Below are 14724 nucleotides of genomic sequence, written 5' to 3' on the forward strand. Positions count from 1 at the left end.
GAAAGAAAAAAAAAGCAAAAACACAGGAAAAAAAGAAATGCTTTGGAAATTTCACGAAAAAGAGACATTTTCATTTCCCATCCTTCAAAGCCACAAAAGCTCAGATATAGAAATTTCAGATCCCCCCCCCAAAAAAAACCCAAAACACAATGAAAAAAACAAAATCTAAAATGATGCCCAAACACCCAAAATAAGTGTGCTGGTTTCCCCTTTATTTCCATGTATTTCCTCCCCCAATCCAGCAATTTATTTTCATGTCATTCCTTTGACAGCTAAAAAGTTACAAATGGAGCCCAAAAAGCCTAGTAGTCATGGTCGCACAAAGGTCATGGTCGCACAAAGGTCATGGCTACTACATTTTTAAAAAATGACTTGAAGATTTACAAATATTTTAGTCAAAGCAATTAGTTTGCAAATTACTGATGGTTTCAATATCCCAGAGCACTACGCGTGTATGTGTATGTCGTGTGAAACCTATTGTGCCTTTCATTTCCTGTTTGTATTGATGTAATACTGTACCATGTGCACACTTCACAACACTGGTCTTTCTACGTTGTTGTTTTTTAAGGGGAAGCCAAGCACATCAACTGCAGGTCTTTCATTTTTCATTTTTATTTTTTATAACATTCAACAAAATTTCAAAAGCACAAAGCAGTGTTGTAGGGATGGGGGCGCAACAGGGGCCATGAAGCCTCCTCCTTCCACCTTCCCTTTTGCTGAGAAAAAAAAATCAAGAATCAAAAACACAGACAAAATAAGAAACTTTAATGAAAAAAGCATGACTGGGTGGGGATAATTTTAATTTCCCATCCTTTTGTGTGCAGTCCAATCCTCAGATTGCTCCAATCCTCAGAAAGCCCACAAAATAAGAAAAGAATTGTTCAAATCCCCCCCCCCTAAAAAAAAAAAAAAGGACATAAAGTACCCAATTTTTTGGCCCCACCCAATTTCAAGTGGATTTGAATGCTCCGAAAGGCGTGTATTTGATTGCAGTGCAGAAACGTCTGTCTGTTTTGAATTTTAAACAGTGCGTCTGAAAATACGTAAGCCATGGACAGGAGAAGAGAAACAGGCGATCTACCAGCACCTCGGGGGACACATACGGAAAAATCAACTGCCAGGTAAAGCAGTCTGCGAAAGTGTGATAGCAGCACATCCCCGAACATCCCCGAGATTTTTTTTTTAATTTTTTTTTTTATACACTTTCCAATGGCCTCCTGTGAATGTGATAAAATCTGATGCCCCAGTATGAGTTTTCTTTTACTTTGTGGATCATTCATAAGAGAAGAATGAGTAGTTACTGGTCTTTTTAAGTCTCCAGTTGGAGGTTTAGTGATTTGTGACAAGAAACTTCATAGGTTTATGCTTTTTCGATCAGTCTTAAGAGAGGAATTTTTTAAGTAGTGCCTGATCTCTCTTAGTCTGCAGATGGAGATTTATGTAGGTGCGACAACTCCGATACCCCCAGAACATGAGTTTTCTTTTACTTTTGGATCATTCATAAGAGAAGAACAAGTAGTATGGTCTATCTAATTCTGTGATTGGTTTATTGGAAGTAGCTAACTGCCTTGTCCCTACATTTAAGTCTATAGTTGAAGTTTCAACTAATATCTGATAGCCAGGAATGTGATATCTTTTTTGGGACCTTTTGATCACTCATCATAAGAGAAGAACCTGAGGAGTAGCTAATGGCCTGCTGAGTCTGCTCTTGAAGGTTATTATTGATTAATGACAGAAATCTTGAATGCCCAGAACTTGATTTGCTTTTTGACTGTTTGGATCAATCATAAGAGAGTAGTGCTTCTTGTTCCCTCTAATTCTTCGGTTTGAGATTAAGTGATGTGTGATCTATCTGATTCCCCAGAACATGAGTTTTCATAAAAGAAAAATATTCCGCTTGGAAGTCTTTTGATTTGTGACATGTTTTGATGGCCCAGAACTTGAATTTGTCATTTCTTTTATATCATAAATACGAGAAGAAACGTATTGTTAGGTAACAGTTTTGTCTCTACATGTAAGTTTATTGTTCTATAGTTGGCGTTCAACTGATAGCTTAGAAATCTGATAGCCAGGGACATGATTGGTTTTGGACTTTTTGGATCAATCTTAGGAGAACCGTATGAGTAGCTAATAACCTGTTAAGTATGTAGTTGGAGGTTTAGTGATTTGTGATACAAATTTTAATAACCCAGAGCTTGATTTGCTTTGTGCCTGTTTCAACCAATCATAAGAGAGGAATCTTATGAGTAGTGCCTGGTGTTCTAAGACTGCAGTTGGAGATTTAGTGATGTGTGACAAATATCCTGATACATAATAGCCAAGAACATGATTCACTTACACTTTATCAATCACAAGAGAAGAATGAGTAGTTGTTGTCATTTTCTCCAAGTAATTTGGGTGATATGTGAAAGATCTCATTATAGCCCAAAACTTGATTTCTTTCTTTTTTGCAGTACTCGGACGTATTTGAGTAGGGCTGTGAAATTGTTTGAGAAATTTGTTAATAACTATTGTTGCAGATTTTTCTTTGAATTGCTCATAAACGAAATATCTTCAATTTAACGCCTGGTTCATTCGATTTAGGTTGAAATTGAAGATCACGCAGATCGGCATTCGACAATCAAAATGATTCATTCTATTTCACTATACAAGCATTCTAACGCATTTTAGCTTCACTCGTCCCTATCAAAGATGCATTCATATTAAAAGTATCGAGTTGTTCATTCAATTCAAGATGATCGGGCATTCGTTTTCATTAATGGGCAAATATATTTCACATTTTGTCAAACATCTTTTAAGACTTCATACGTGTCTGTATTCCTAAGCTTAAATCATTTGATGACTTCAAACCGTAGACTGACTTTCTTTCTTACTTGAAGGGTATGTGCAATGAATTTTTCTGAGGAATTCTTTTGCGCAACTTTGTGAAATGTAGGAAAACTACACATTTAATAACACTCTTTGTGTTAATCTGATTTTGCAAATGTGCACTTCTTTAAATTTAAAAGTTTCCATGCTTTTCCGGACTAACGCTGTTAATGTGATGTCATTTCAGGAAGACACTGTTTCAGTTAAGGGTTTTTTCTTTCAAATTATTCATACAAAATTTGCTAATTGAAAACATTTGTGGGAAAGGGTTGGTCATTGTCTTACTGCCATGTACTGACACATCATTATAATCATCACAGGTTTTCTAATGAATATGAAACTTTGCATTAGCATAAAAACGGAGAAGGCACCAAAACCTCAAAATAGAAAATAAAACTTGCAAATAAGGTTAAATGTGACAAAAAGATGTATTTTCAAGGTCAATCAAAGTTGACCTATCAAAGAATTATGTCAAGGTTTCCTTATTGATAAAGTTGTTGCGAAGTAGTAGTTTTTGCAGTTTTGAAAACGGAGATACTTTTGCAAGTAATTTTACGTCAAATGTTACATATCTGTAAAACTAAGTACACTGATTATGTGTAGAATATTATTGAAATGAAGAAGACTCCGTATTGTTCAAAAACTGTGCAAATGCATTCTCGTTTTTTATTCAACGTTCAGCCAATTTTGCAATGTACATTTTTTGACTCGCTTGCTTGTTGGGTTCGATGTGTATATAAGTGAAACAATTGTTCGTTAAAGAGAAAAATAAATGAAATAAAAATCTTTCCCAATAATTTTTTTTGTTGTTTGGTAGTCCCGTTATTTTTCAATTGTTTTAATAATTCTTTAAATAAATATAAATGAAATATCTGAAGAATTTTTGTAATACACTTTAACGATATTCAGAATTTATTTAAAGTTCAAGTTCATCACCAAGTCTTAATAGTGATATTTTTTTTTTAATTGTGCATTTCTGAAGTTTTTTTGATACACATCAAGAAATCTTAACGATTTGTTTAAATTTACTCAAGTTCAAGTTCATCACCAGTTCTTGACGGTGATTTTCTTTTTTAAATTTTATGTGCATTTTTAAAATATTTTTTTTATCACAAATTCCGATTTCTTTTTTTGTTCAAGTTCAAGTTCATCACCAAGTCTTAACGGTGTTTTTTTTTTTAAATTGTGCATTTCTGAAGATTTTTTATTCACGTCACGAATTTCTGAACGATTTGTTTAAATTGATTCAAGTTCAAGACGGTGATTTTTTTTTTTAATTTTATGTGCATTTTTAAAATATGTTTTCATCACAAATTTTTCTCCGATTTCTTTTTTTTTCAAGTTCAAGTACCAAAATAATTGTCTGAATTTCTGAAGAAAATTCGAAATTTTAACGGATTTTTTGTGTGTTTTATCCCTATAGCTACGGTTGATTTTAGATAGACTACTGTTTTCGAGGTGTATGAGGCGTAGGGTATCACATCCTAACCATCGTTATCATAGCGCAATCTCATTGCCTGAGCCTCGCACAAGAAACATACGATCCATTTCTGCCTCAATCGTCTTGAATTCCGTCAGATTTGGTTACATTCTTCAAGTTCAAGTTCAGAAACTATTCTCTAAATTTCTGAAGAAAATTCGAAATTTTAGCAGATTTTTTGTGTGTTATCCCCTAAAGCTACGGTTGATTTTTAGATAGACTACAGTTTTCGAGGTGTATGAAGCGTAGGGTATCACATCCTAACCATCGTTATCATAACGCAATCTCATTGCCTGAGCCTCGCACAAGAAACATCCAAGCACCGATCCATTTCTGCCTCAATCGTCTCGAATTCTGTCAGATTTGGTTACATTCTTCAAGTTCAAGTTCAGAAACTATTCTCCAAATTTCTGAAGAAAATTCGATTTTTTAGCAGATTTTTGTGTGTTATCCCCTATAGCTACGGTTAAATGTGACCTGGCAGTTGAAGAAATTCCTCACCACCAGTCCAATCCTGGCCTACCCAGACTTCAGCAAGCCTTTCTTATTGGACACTGATGCCTGTGACGAGGGGAAACGGAGCCGTTCTTTTGCAGGCTTATAATGGCATGAAAGAGGAGTCTGTTATTGCCTGCTGAACTCTCAGCAAGGTAGAAAGACGATACGGTGTCACTCGGAATGAAGAACTTCTTGCTTTTGTCACTTACCTGCGTCAATTCAAACACTACCTTTATGGGAAAAACTACTTCCCCCCTTCATCCAACGAAGTAATACTGTCCATATACCTTGCTGGAATACAGACGAGTTGAGGAAGGCTCAACATACCGATCCATTGCTGGCCTCTGTCATGATGTGGAAGGAAACCGGTCAAAAAAAGAGAGCTGTCAACAGTGAGTGCTGTGGACGTTGTGACAAAAGAATACTGGTTCCAGTGGGATCAGTTGGAGCTGCACAATGGTGTTTTCTACAGACGATGGAAAGACTGCTGTTGGTTCCTACGGCACTGCAAGATGAGGTAATGGAACTAGCACATGATGGACCTGATGGTGGTCATTTGGACAGCAATAAAACATTTCAGAAGGTCTGGAGCAAGTATTTATGGATAGGATGCGCTAGTGATGTCAAGGTATATGGGTCCGTCAGTGTCCAAAGTGCCCTATAAAGAAGTCACCAAATCCCAAGCGTTTTTTTTTTATGTTTTCGCCTATAGCTGCAGTTGGTTCAAGTTATCGGCGGAACGAGCGTCATTCATGCTTAAATGCTGGGCTCTGGCTACATTTCTGCACGCATTTCACATCTGAAGCACGTGAAACAGAGCTGCGACAACACGGAAAGCGTTATCAGCAGAAATGGATCGTTGTTTGGATGTTTCTTGTGCGACGAGCTGATTATTAATTTGCGCTATGATAACAACATCGAAAACATTAATCGATGTCAAACTTACCGCAGGCTATAGGCAATTACAAAAAAAATCGGCTAAAATTTCGAATTTTCTTCTGAAATTCAGAAAATATTTTCTGAACTTGAAGAATGTAACCAAATCTGACAGAATTCGAGACGATTGAGGCAGAAAATGGATCGTTGCTTGGATGTTTCTTGTGCGAGGCTCAGGCAATGAAATTGCGCTATGATAACGATGGTTAGGATGTGATACCCTACGCCTCATACACCTCGAAAACAGTAGCCTATCTAAAATCGACCGTAGCTATAGGGGATAACACACAAAAAATCTGCTAAAATTTCAAATTTTCTTCAGAAATTTAGAGAATAGTTTCTGAACTTGAACTTGAAGAATGTAACCAAATCTGACAGAATTCGAGACGATTGAGTCAGAAATGGATCGTTTGCTTGGATGTTTCTTGTGCGAGGCTCAGGCAATGAGATTGCGCTATGATAACGATGGTTAGGATGTGATACCCTACGCCTCATACACCTCGAAAACAGTAGCCTATCTAAAATCGACCGTAGCTATAGGGGATAACACACAAAAAATCTGCTAAAATTTCAAATTTTCTTCAGAAATTTAGAGAATAGTTTCTGAACTTGAACTTGAAGAATGTAACCAAATCTGACAGAATTCGAGACGTTTGAGTCAGAAATGGATCGTTGCTTGGATGTTTTCTTGTGCGAGGCTCAGGCAATGAGATTGCGCTATGATAACGATGGTTAGGATGTGATACCCTACGCCTCATACACCTCGAAAACAGTAGCCTATCTAAAATCGACCGTAGCTATAGGGGATAACACACAAAAAATCTGCTAAAATTTCAAATTTTCTTCAGAAATTTAGAGAATAGTTTCTGAACTTGAACTTGAAGAATGTAACCAAATCTGACAGAATTCGAGACGTTTGAGTCAGAAATGGATCGTTGCTTGGATGTTTTCTTGTGCGAGGCTCAGGCAATGAGATTGCGCTATGATAACGATGGTTAGGATGTGATACCCTACGCCTCATACACCTCAAAAACAGTAGCCTATCTAAAATCGACCGTAGCTATAGGGGATAACACACAAAAAATCTGCTAAAATTTCAAATTTTCTTCAGAAATTTAGAGAATAGTTTCTGAACTTGAACTTGAAGAATGTAACCAAATCTGACAGAATTCGAGACGTTTGAGTCAGAAATGGATCGTTGCTTGGATGTTTCTTGTGCGAGGCTCAGGTAATGAGATTGCGCTATGATAACGATGGTTAGGATGTGATACCCTACGCCTCATACACCTCGAAAACAGTAGCCTATCTAAAAATCGACCGTAGCTATAGGGGATAACACACAAAAAAATCTGCTAAAATTTCAAATTTTCTTCAGAAATTTAGAGAATAGTTTCTGAACTTGAACTTGAAGAATGTAACCAAATCTGACAGAATTCGAGACGTTTGAGTCAGAAATGGATCGTTGCTTGGATGTTTCTTGTGCGAGGCTCAGGCAATGAGATTGCGCTATGATAACGATGGTTAGGATGTGATACCCTACGCCTCATACACCTCGAAAACAGTAGCCTATCTAAAATCGACCGTAGCTATAGGGGATAACACACAAAAAATCTGCTAAAATTTCAAATTTTCTTCAGAAATTTAGAGAATAGTTTCTGAACTTGAACTTGAAGAATGTAACCAAATCTGACAGAATTCGAGACGTTTGAGTCAGAAATGGATCGTTGCTTGGATGTTTCTTGTGCGAGGCTCAGGCAATGAGATTGCGCTATGATAACGATTGGTTAGGATGTGATACCCTACGCCTCATACACCTCGAAAACAGTAGCCTATCTAAAATCGACCGTAGCTATTAGGGGATAACACACAAAAAATCTGCTAAAATTATGAATTTTCTTCAGAAATTTAGAGAATAGTTTCTGAACTTGAACTTGAAGAATGTAACCAAATCTGACAGAATTCGAGACGTTTGAGTCAGAAATGGATCGTTGCTTGGATGTTTCTTGTGCGAGGCTCAGGCAATGAGATTGCGCTATGATAACGATGGTTAGGATGTGATACCCTACGCCTCATACACCTCGAAAACAGTAGCCTATCTAAAATCGACCGTAGCTATAGGGGATAACACACAAAAAATCTGCTAAAATTTCAAATTTTCTTCAGAAATTTAGAGAATAGTTTCTGAACTTGAACTTGAAGAATGTAACCAAATCTGACAGAATTCGAGACGTTTGAGTCAGAAATGGATCGTTGCTTGGATGTTTCTTGTGCGAGGCTCAGGCAATGAGATTGCGCTATGATAACGATTGGTTAGGATGTGATACCCTACGCCTCATACACCTCTAAAACAGTAGCCTATCTAAAATCGACCGTAGCTATTAGGGGATAACACACAAAAAATCTGCTAAAATTATGAATTTTCTTCAGAAATTTAGAGAATAGTTTCTGAACTTGAACTTGAAGAATGTAACCAAATCTGACAGAATTCGAGACGTTTGAGTCAGAAATGGATCGTTGCTTGGATGTTTCTTGTGCGAGGCTCAGGCAATGAGATTGCGCTATGATAACGATGGTTAGGATGTGATACCCTACGCCTCATACACCTCGAAAACAGTAGCCTATCTAAAATCGACCGTAGCTATTAGGGGATAACACACAAAAAATCTGCTAAAATTATGAATTTTCTTCAGAAATTTAGAGAATAGTTTCTGAACTTGAACTTGAAGAATGTAACCAAATCTGACAGAATTCGAGACGTTTGAGTCAGAAATGGATCGTTGCTTGGATGTTTCTTGTGCGAGGCTCAGGCAATGAGATTGCGCTATGATAACGATGGTTAGGATGTGATACCCTACGCCTCATACACCTCGAAAACAGTAGCCTATCTAAAATCGACCGTAGCTATAGGGGATAACACACAAAAAATCTGCTAAAATTTCAAATTTTCTTCAGAAATTTAGAGAATAGTTTCTGAACTTGAACTTGAAGAATGTAACCAAATCTGACAGAATTCGAGACGATTGAGTCAGAAATGGATCGTTTGCTTGGATGTTTCTTGTGCGAGGCTCAGGCAATGAGATTGCGCTATGATAACGATGGTTAGGATGTGATACCCTACGCCTCATACACCTCGAAAACAGTAGCCTATCTAAAATCGACCGTAGCTATAGGGGATAACACACAAAAAAATCTGCTAAAATTTCAAATTTTCTTCAGAAATTTAGAGAATAGTTTCTGAACTTGAACTTGAAGAATGTAACAAAATCTGACAGAATTCGAGACGTTTGAGTCAGAAATGGATCGTTGCTTGGATGTTTCTTGTGCGAGGCTCAGGCAATGAGATTGCGCTATGATAACGATGGTTAGGATGTGATACCCTACGCCTCATACACCTCGAAAACAGTAGCCTATCTAAAATCGACCGTAGCTATAGGGGATAACACACAAAAAATCTGCTAAAATTTCAAATTTTCTTCAGAAATTTAGAGAATAGTTTCTGAACTTGAACTTGAAGAATGTAACCAAATCTGACAGAATTCGAGACGTTTGAGTCAGAAATGGATCGTTGCTTGGATGTTTCTTGTGCGAGGCTCAGGCAATGAGATTGCGCTATGATAACGATTGGTTAGGATGTGATACCCTACGCCTCATACACCTCTAAAACAGTAGCCTATCTAAAATCGACCGTAGCTATTAGGGGATAACACACAAAAAATCTGCTAAAATTATGAATTTTCTTCAGAAATTTAGAGAATAGTTTCTGAACTTGAACTTGAAGAATGTAACCAAATCTGACAGAATTCGAGACGTTTGAGTCAGAAATGGATCGTTGCTTGGATGTTTCTTGTGCGAGGCTCAGGCAATGAGATTGCGCTATGATAACGATGGTTAGGATGTGATACCCTACGCCTCATACACCTCGAAAACAGTAGCCTATCTAAAATCGACCGTAGCTATTAGGGGATAACACACAAAAAATCTGCTAAAATTATGAATTTTCTTCAGAAATTTAGAGAATAGTTTCTGAACTTGAACTTGAAGAATGTAACCAAATCTGACAGAATTCGAGACGTTTGAGTCAGAAATGGATCGTTGCTTGGATGTTTCTTGTGCGAGGCTCAGGCAATGAGATTGCGCTATGATAACGATGATTGGATGTGATACCCTACGCCTCATACACCTCGAAAACAGTAGCCTATCTAAAATCGACCGTAGCTATAGGGGATAACACACAAAAAAATCTGCTAAAATTTCGAATTTTCTTCAGAAATTTAGAGAATAGTTTCTGAACTTGAACTTGTAGAATGTAACCAAATCTGACGGAATTCGAGACGATTGAGGCAGAAATGGATCGTTGCTTGGATGTTTCTTGTGCGAGGCTCAGGCCCAATGAGATTGCCCCATGATAACGATGGTTAGGATACCTCATACACCTCGAAAACAGTAGTCTATCTAAAATCAACCGTAGCTATAGGGATTAAACACACAAAAAATCCGTTAAAATTTCGAATTTTCTTCAGAAATTCAGACAATTATTTTTGAACTTGAACTTGAAAAAAAAAAAACAAATCGGAGAAAAATTCGTGATGAAAAAATATTTAAAGAATGCACATACAATTTAAAAAAAAAATCACCGTCAAGAACTGGTGATGAACTTGAACTTGAATCAATTTAAACAAATCGTTAAGATTTCTTGATGTGTATCAAAAAAACTTTAGAAATGCACAATTAAAAAAAAAAATCACTATTAAGACTTGGTGATGAACTTGAACTTTAAAAAAATTCTGAATATCGTTAAAGTGTATTACAAAAATTCTTCAGATATTTCATTTATATTTATTTAAAGAATTATTAAAACAATTGAAAAATAACGGGACTACCAAACAACAAAAAAATTATTGGGAAAGATTTTTATTTCATTTGTTTTTCTCTTTAACGAACAATTGTTTCACTTATATACACATCGAACCCAACAAGCAAGCAAGTCAAAAAATGTACATTGCAAAATTGGCTGAACGTTGAATAAAAAACGAGAATGCATTTGCACAGTTTTTGAACAATACGGAGTCTTCTTCATTTCAATAATATTCTACACATAATCAGTGTACTTAGTTTTACAGATATGTAACATTTGACGTAAAATTACTTGCAAAAGTATCTCCGTTTTCAAAACTGCAAAAACTACTACTTCGCAACAACTTTATCAATAAGGAAACCTTGACATAATTCTTTGATAGGTCAACTTTGATTGACCTTGAAAATACATCTTTTTGTCACATTTAACCTTATTTGCAAGTTTTATTTTCTATTTTGAGGTTTTGGTGCCTTCTCCGTTTTTATGCTAATGCAAAGTTTCATATTCATTAGAAAACCTGTGATGATTATAATGATGTGTCAGTACATGGCAGTAAGACAATGACCAACCCTTTCCCACAAATGTTTTCAATTAGCAAATTTTGTATGAATAATTTGAAAGAAAAAACCCTTAACTGAACAGTGTCTTCCTGAAATGACATCACATTTAACAGCGTTAGTCCGGAAAAGCATGGAAACTTTTAAATTTAAAGAAGTGCACATTTGCAAAATCAGATTAACACAAAGAGTGTTATTAAATGTGTAGTTTTCCTACATTTCACAAAGTTGCGCAAAAGAATTCCTCAGAAAAATTCATTGCACATACCCTTTAAGTAAGAAAGAAAGTCAGTCTACGGTTTGAAGTCATCAAATGATTTAAGCTTAGGAATACAGACACGTATGAAGTCTTAAAAGATGTTTGACAAAATGTGAAATATGTTTGCCCATTAATGAAAACGAATGCCCGATCAACTCCTTACTAATGGTTTAGATGAAATTGAATGAACAACTCGATACTTTTAATATGAATGCATCTTTGATAGGGACGAGTGAAGCTAAAATGCGTTAGAATGCTTGTATAGTGAAATAGAATGAATCATTTTGATTGTCGAATGCCGATCTGCGTGATCTTCAATTTCAACCTAAATCGAATGAACCAGGCGTTAAATTGAAGATATTTCGTTTATGAGCAATTCAAAGAAAAATCTGCAACAATAGTTATTAACAATTTTCTCAAACAATTTCACAGCCCTACTCAAATACGTCCGAGTACTGCAAAAAAGAAAGAAATCAAGTTTTGGCTATAATGAGATCTTTCACATATCACCCAAATACTTGGAGAAAATGACAACAACTACTCATTCTTCTCTTGTGATTGATAAAGTGTAAGTGAATCATGTTCTTGGCTATTATGTATCAGGATATTTGTCACACATCACTAAATCTCCAACTGCAGTCTTAGAACACCAGGCACTACTCATAAGATTCCTCTCTTATGATTGGTTGAAACAGTCACAAAGCAAATCAAGTTCTGGGTTATTAAAATTTGTATCACAAATCACTAAACCTCCAACTACATACTTAACAGGTTATTAGCTACTCATACGGTTCTCCTAAGATTGATCCAAAAAGTCCAAAACCAATCATGTCCCTGGCTATCAGATTTCTAAGCTATCAGTTGAACGCCAACTATAGAACAATAAACTTACATGTCGAGACGAAACTGTTACCTAACAATACGTTTCTTCTCGTATTTATGATATAAAAGAAAGGACAAATTCAAGTTCTGGGCCATCAAAACATGTCACAAATCAAAAGACTTCCAAGCGGAATATTTTTCTTTTATGAAAACTCATGTTCTGGGGAATCAGATGATCACACATCACTTAATCTCAAACCGAAGAATTAGAGGGAACAAGAAGCACTACTCTCTTATGATTGATCCAAACAGTCAAAAAGCAAATCAAGTTCTGGGCATTCAAGATTTCTGTCATTAATCAATAATAACCTTCAAGAGCAGACTCAGCAGGCCATTAGCTACTCCTCAGGTTCTTCTCTTATGATGAGTGATCAAAAAGTCCCAAAAAAGATATCACATTCCTGGCTATCAGATATTAGTTGAAACTTCAACTATAGACTTAAATGTAGGGACAAGGCAGTTAGCTACTTCCAATAAACCAATCACAGAATTAGATAGACCATACTACTTGTTCTTCTCTTATGAATGATCCAAAAGTAAAAGAAAACTCATGTTCTGGGGGTATCGGAGTTGTCGCACCTACATAAATCTCCATCTGCAGACTTAGAGAGATCAGGCACTACTTAAAAAATTCCTCTCTTAAGACTGATCGAAAAAGCATAAACCTATCAAGTTTCTTGTCACAAATCACTAAACCTCCAACTGGAGACTTAAAAAGACCAGTAACTACTCATTCTTCTCTTATGAATGATCCACAAAGTAAAAGAAAACTCATACTGGGGCATCAGATTTTATCACATTCACAGGAGGCCATTGGAAAGTGTATAAAAAAAAATATTAAAAAAAAATCTCGGGGATGTTCGGGGATGTGCTGCTATCACACTTTCGCAGACTGCTTTACCTGGCAGTTGATTTTTCCGTATGTGTCCCCCGAGGTGCTGGTAGATCGCCTGTTTCTCTTCTCCTTGTCCATGGGCTTACGTATTTTCAGACGCACTGTTTAAAATTCAAAACAGACAGACGTTTCTGCACTGCAATCAAATACACGCCTTTCGGAGCATTCAAATCCACTTGAAATTGGGTGGGCCAAAAAATTGGGTACTTTATGTCCTGTTTTTTTTTTTTTAGGGGGGGGGGGGATTTGAACAATTCTTTTCTTATTTTGTGGGCTTTCTGAGGATTGGAGCAATCTGAGGATTGGACTGCACACAAAAGGATGGGAAATTAAAATTATCCCCACCCAGTCATGCTTTTTTCATTAAAGTTTCTTATTTTGTCTGTGTTTTTGATTCTTGATTTTTTTTTCTCAGCAAAAGGGAAGGTGGAAGGAAGAGGCTTCATGGCCCCTGTTGCTTCATGGCCCCTGTTGCGCCCCATCCCTACAACATTGCTTTGTGCTTTTGAAATTTTGTTGAATGTTATAAAAAATAAAAATGAAAAATGAAAGACCTGCAGTTGATGTGCTTGGCTTCCCCTTAAAAAACAACAACGTAGAAAGACCAGTGTTGTGAAGTGTGCACATGGTACCGTATTACATCAATACAAACAGGAAATGAAAGGTACAATAGGTTTCACACGACATACACGCGTAGTGCTCTGGGATATTGAAACCATCAGTAATTTGCAAACTAATTGCTTTGACTAAAATATTTGTAAATCTTCAAGTCATTTTTTAAAAATGTAGTAGCCATGACCTTTGTGCGACCATGACTACTAGGCTTTTTGGGCTCCATTTGTAACTTTTTAGCTGTCAAAGGAATGACATGAAAATAAATTGCTGGATTGGGGGAGGAAATACATGGAAATAAAGGGGAAACCAGCACACTTATTTTGGGTGTTTGGGCATCAATTTTAGATTTTGTTTTTTTCATTGTGTTTTGGGTTTTTTTTGGGGGGGGGGGAATCTGAAATTTCTATATCTGAGCTTGTGTGGCTTTGAAGGATGGGAAATGAAAATGTCTCTTTTTCGTGAAATTTCCAAAGCATTTCTTTTTTTCCTGTGTTTTTGCTTTTTTTTTCTTTCATTCTTGGCAGGGGGAGGGCTGGGAGGTTTGGTCCCTTTTGCCCCCAGATCCTTCATTGGTAACATGCTTTCATGATTTTAAATTGTTTGCTTAACATTAATTAAAAAAAAAAAAAAAAATTCCAAAAATACCGTGCCCGCAGTTGACGTGCCTGGCTTGCCCTTTAAAAAACACTTTTTAATGTAAATTTATTCACTTCTTCCCCCCACTTAGTTGTTTAAATAAGCAGGGGGGGGGGGGGGGGGGAGAGGTAAAATAAATTGTTTAAAAAGTTTTTGTAAAAGTTTATTTGAATACCCATTCAATTTGAATTGAATGGGTATTCAATTCAATTTTATAAAAGTGAACTCATCTACTTGTGAAAA

The 14724-nt window shown here is 36.3% G+C and overlaps 1 protein-coding gene across 5 annotated transcripts in view; it reads right to left on the minus strand.

Annotated features, from left to right (window-relative positions):
- Positions 1-13309: 13309 nt before the first annotated feature.
- LOC119722053 overlaps positions 13310-14724 on the minus strand; it is a 33869-nt gene continuing 32454 nt past the window's right edge. For all 5 annotated transcript variants that reach the window (XR_005270381.1, XR_005270379.1, XR_005270380.1 and 2 more), the window contains one exon: positions 13310-13331. The gene's annotated coding sequence lies outside the window, so the exon portion shown is untranslated. The remainder of the gene's footprint in view (positions 13332-14724) is intronic.

This window comes from Patiria miniata, unplaced genomic scaffold (assembly GCF_015706575.1).
Source record: "Patiria miniata isolate m_02_andy unplaced genomic scaffold, ASM1570657v1 HiC_scaffold_14, whole genome shotgun sequence".
NCBI classification, from domain to species: Eukaryota; Metazoa; Echinodermata; class Asteroidea; order Valvatida; family Asterinidae; genus Patiria; species Patiria miniata.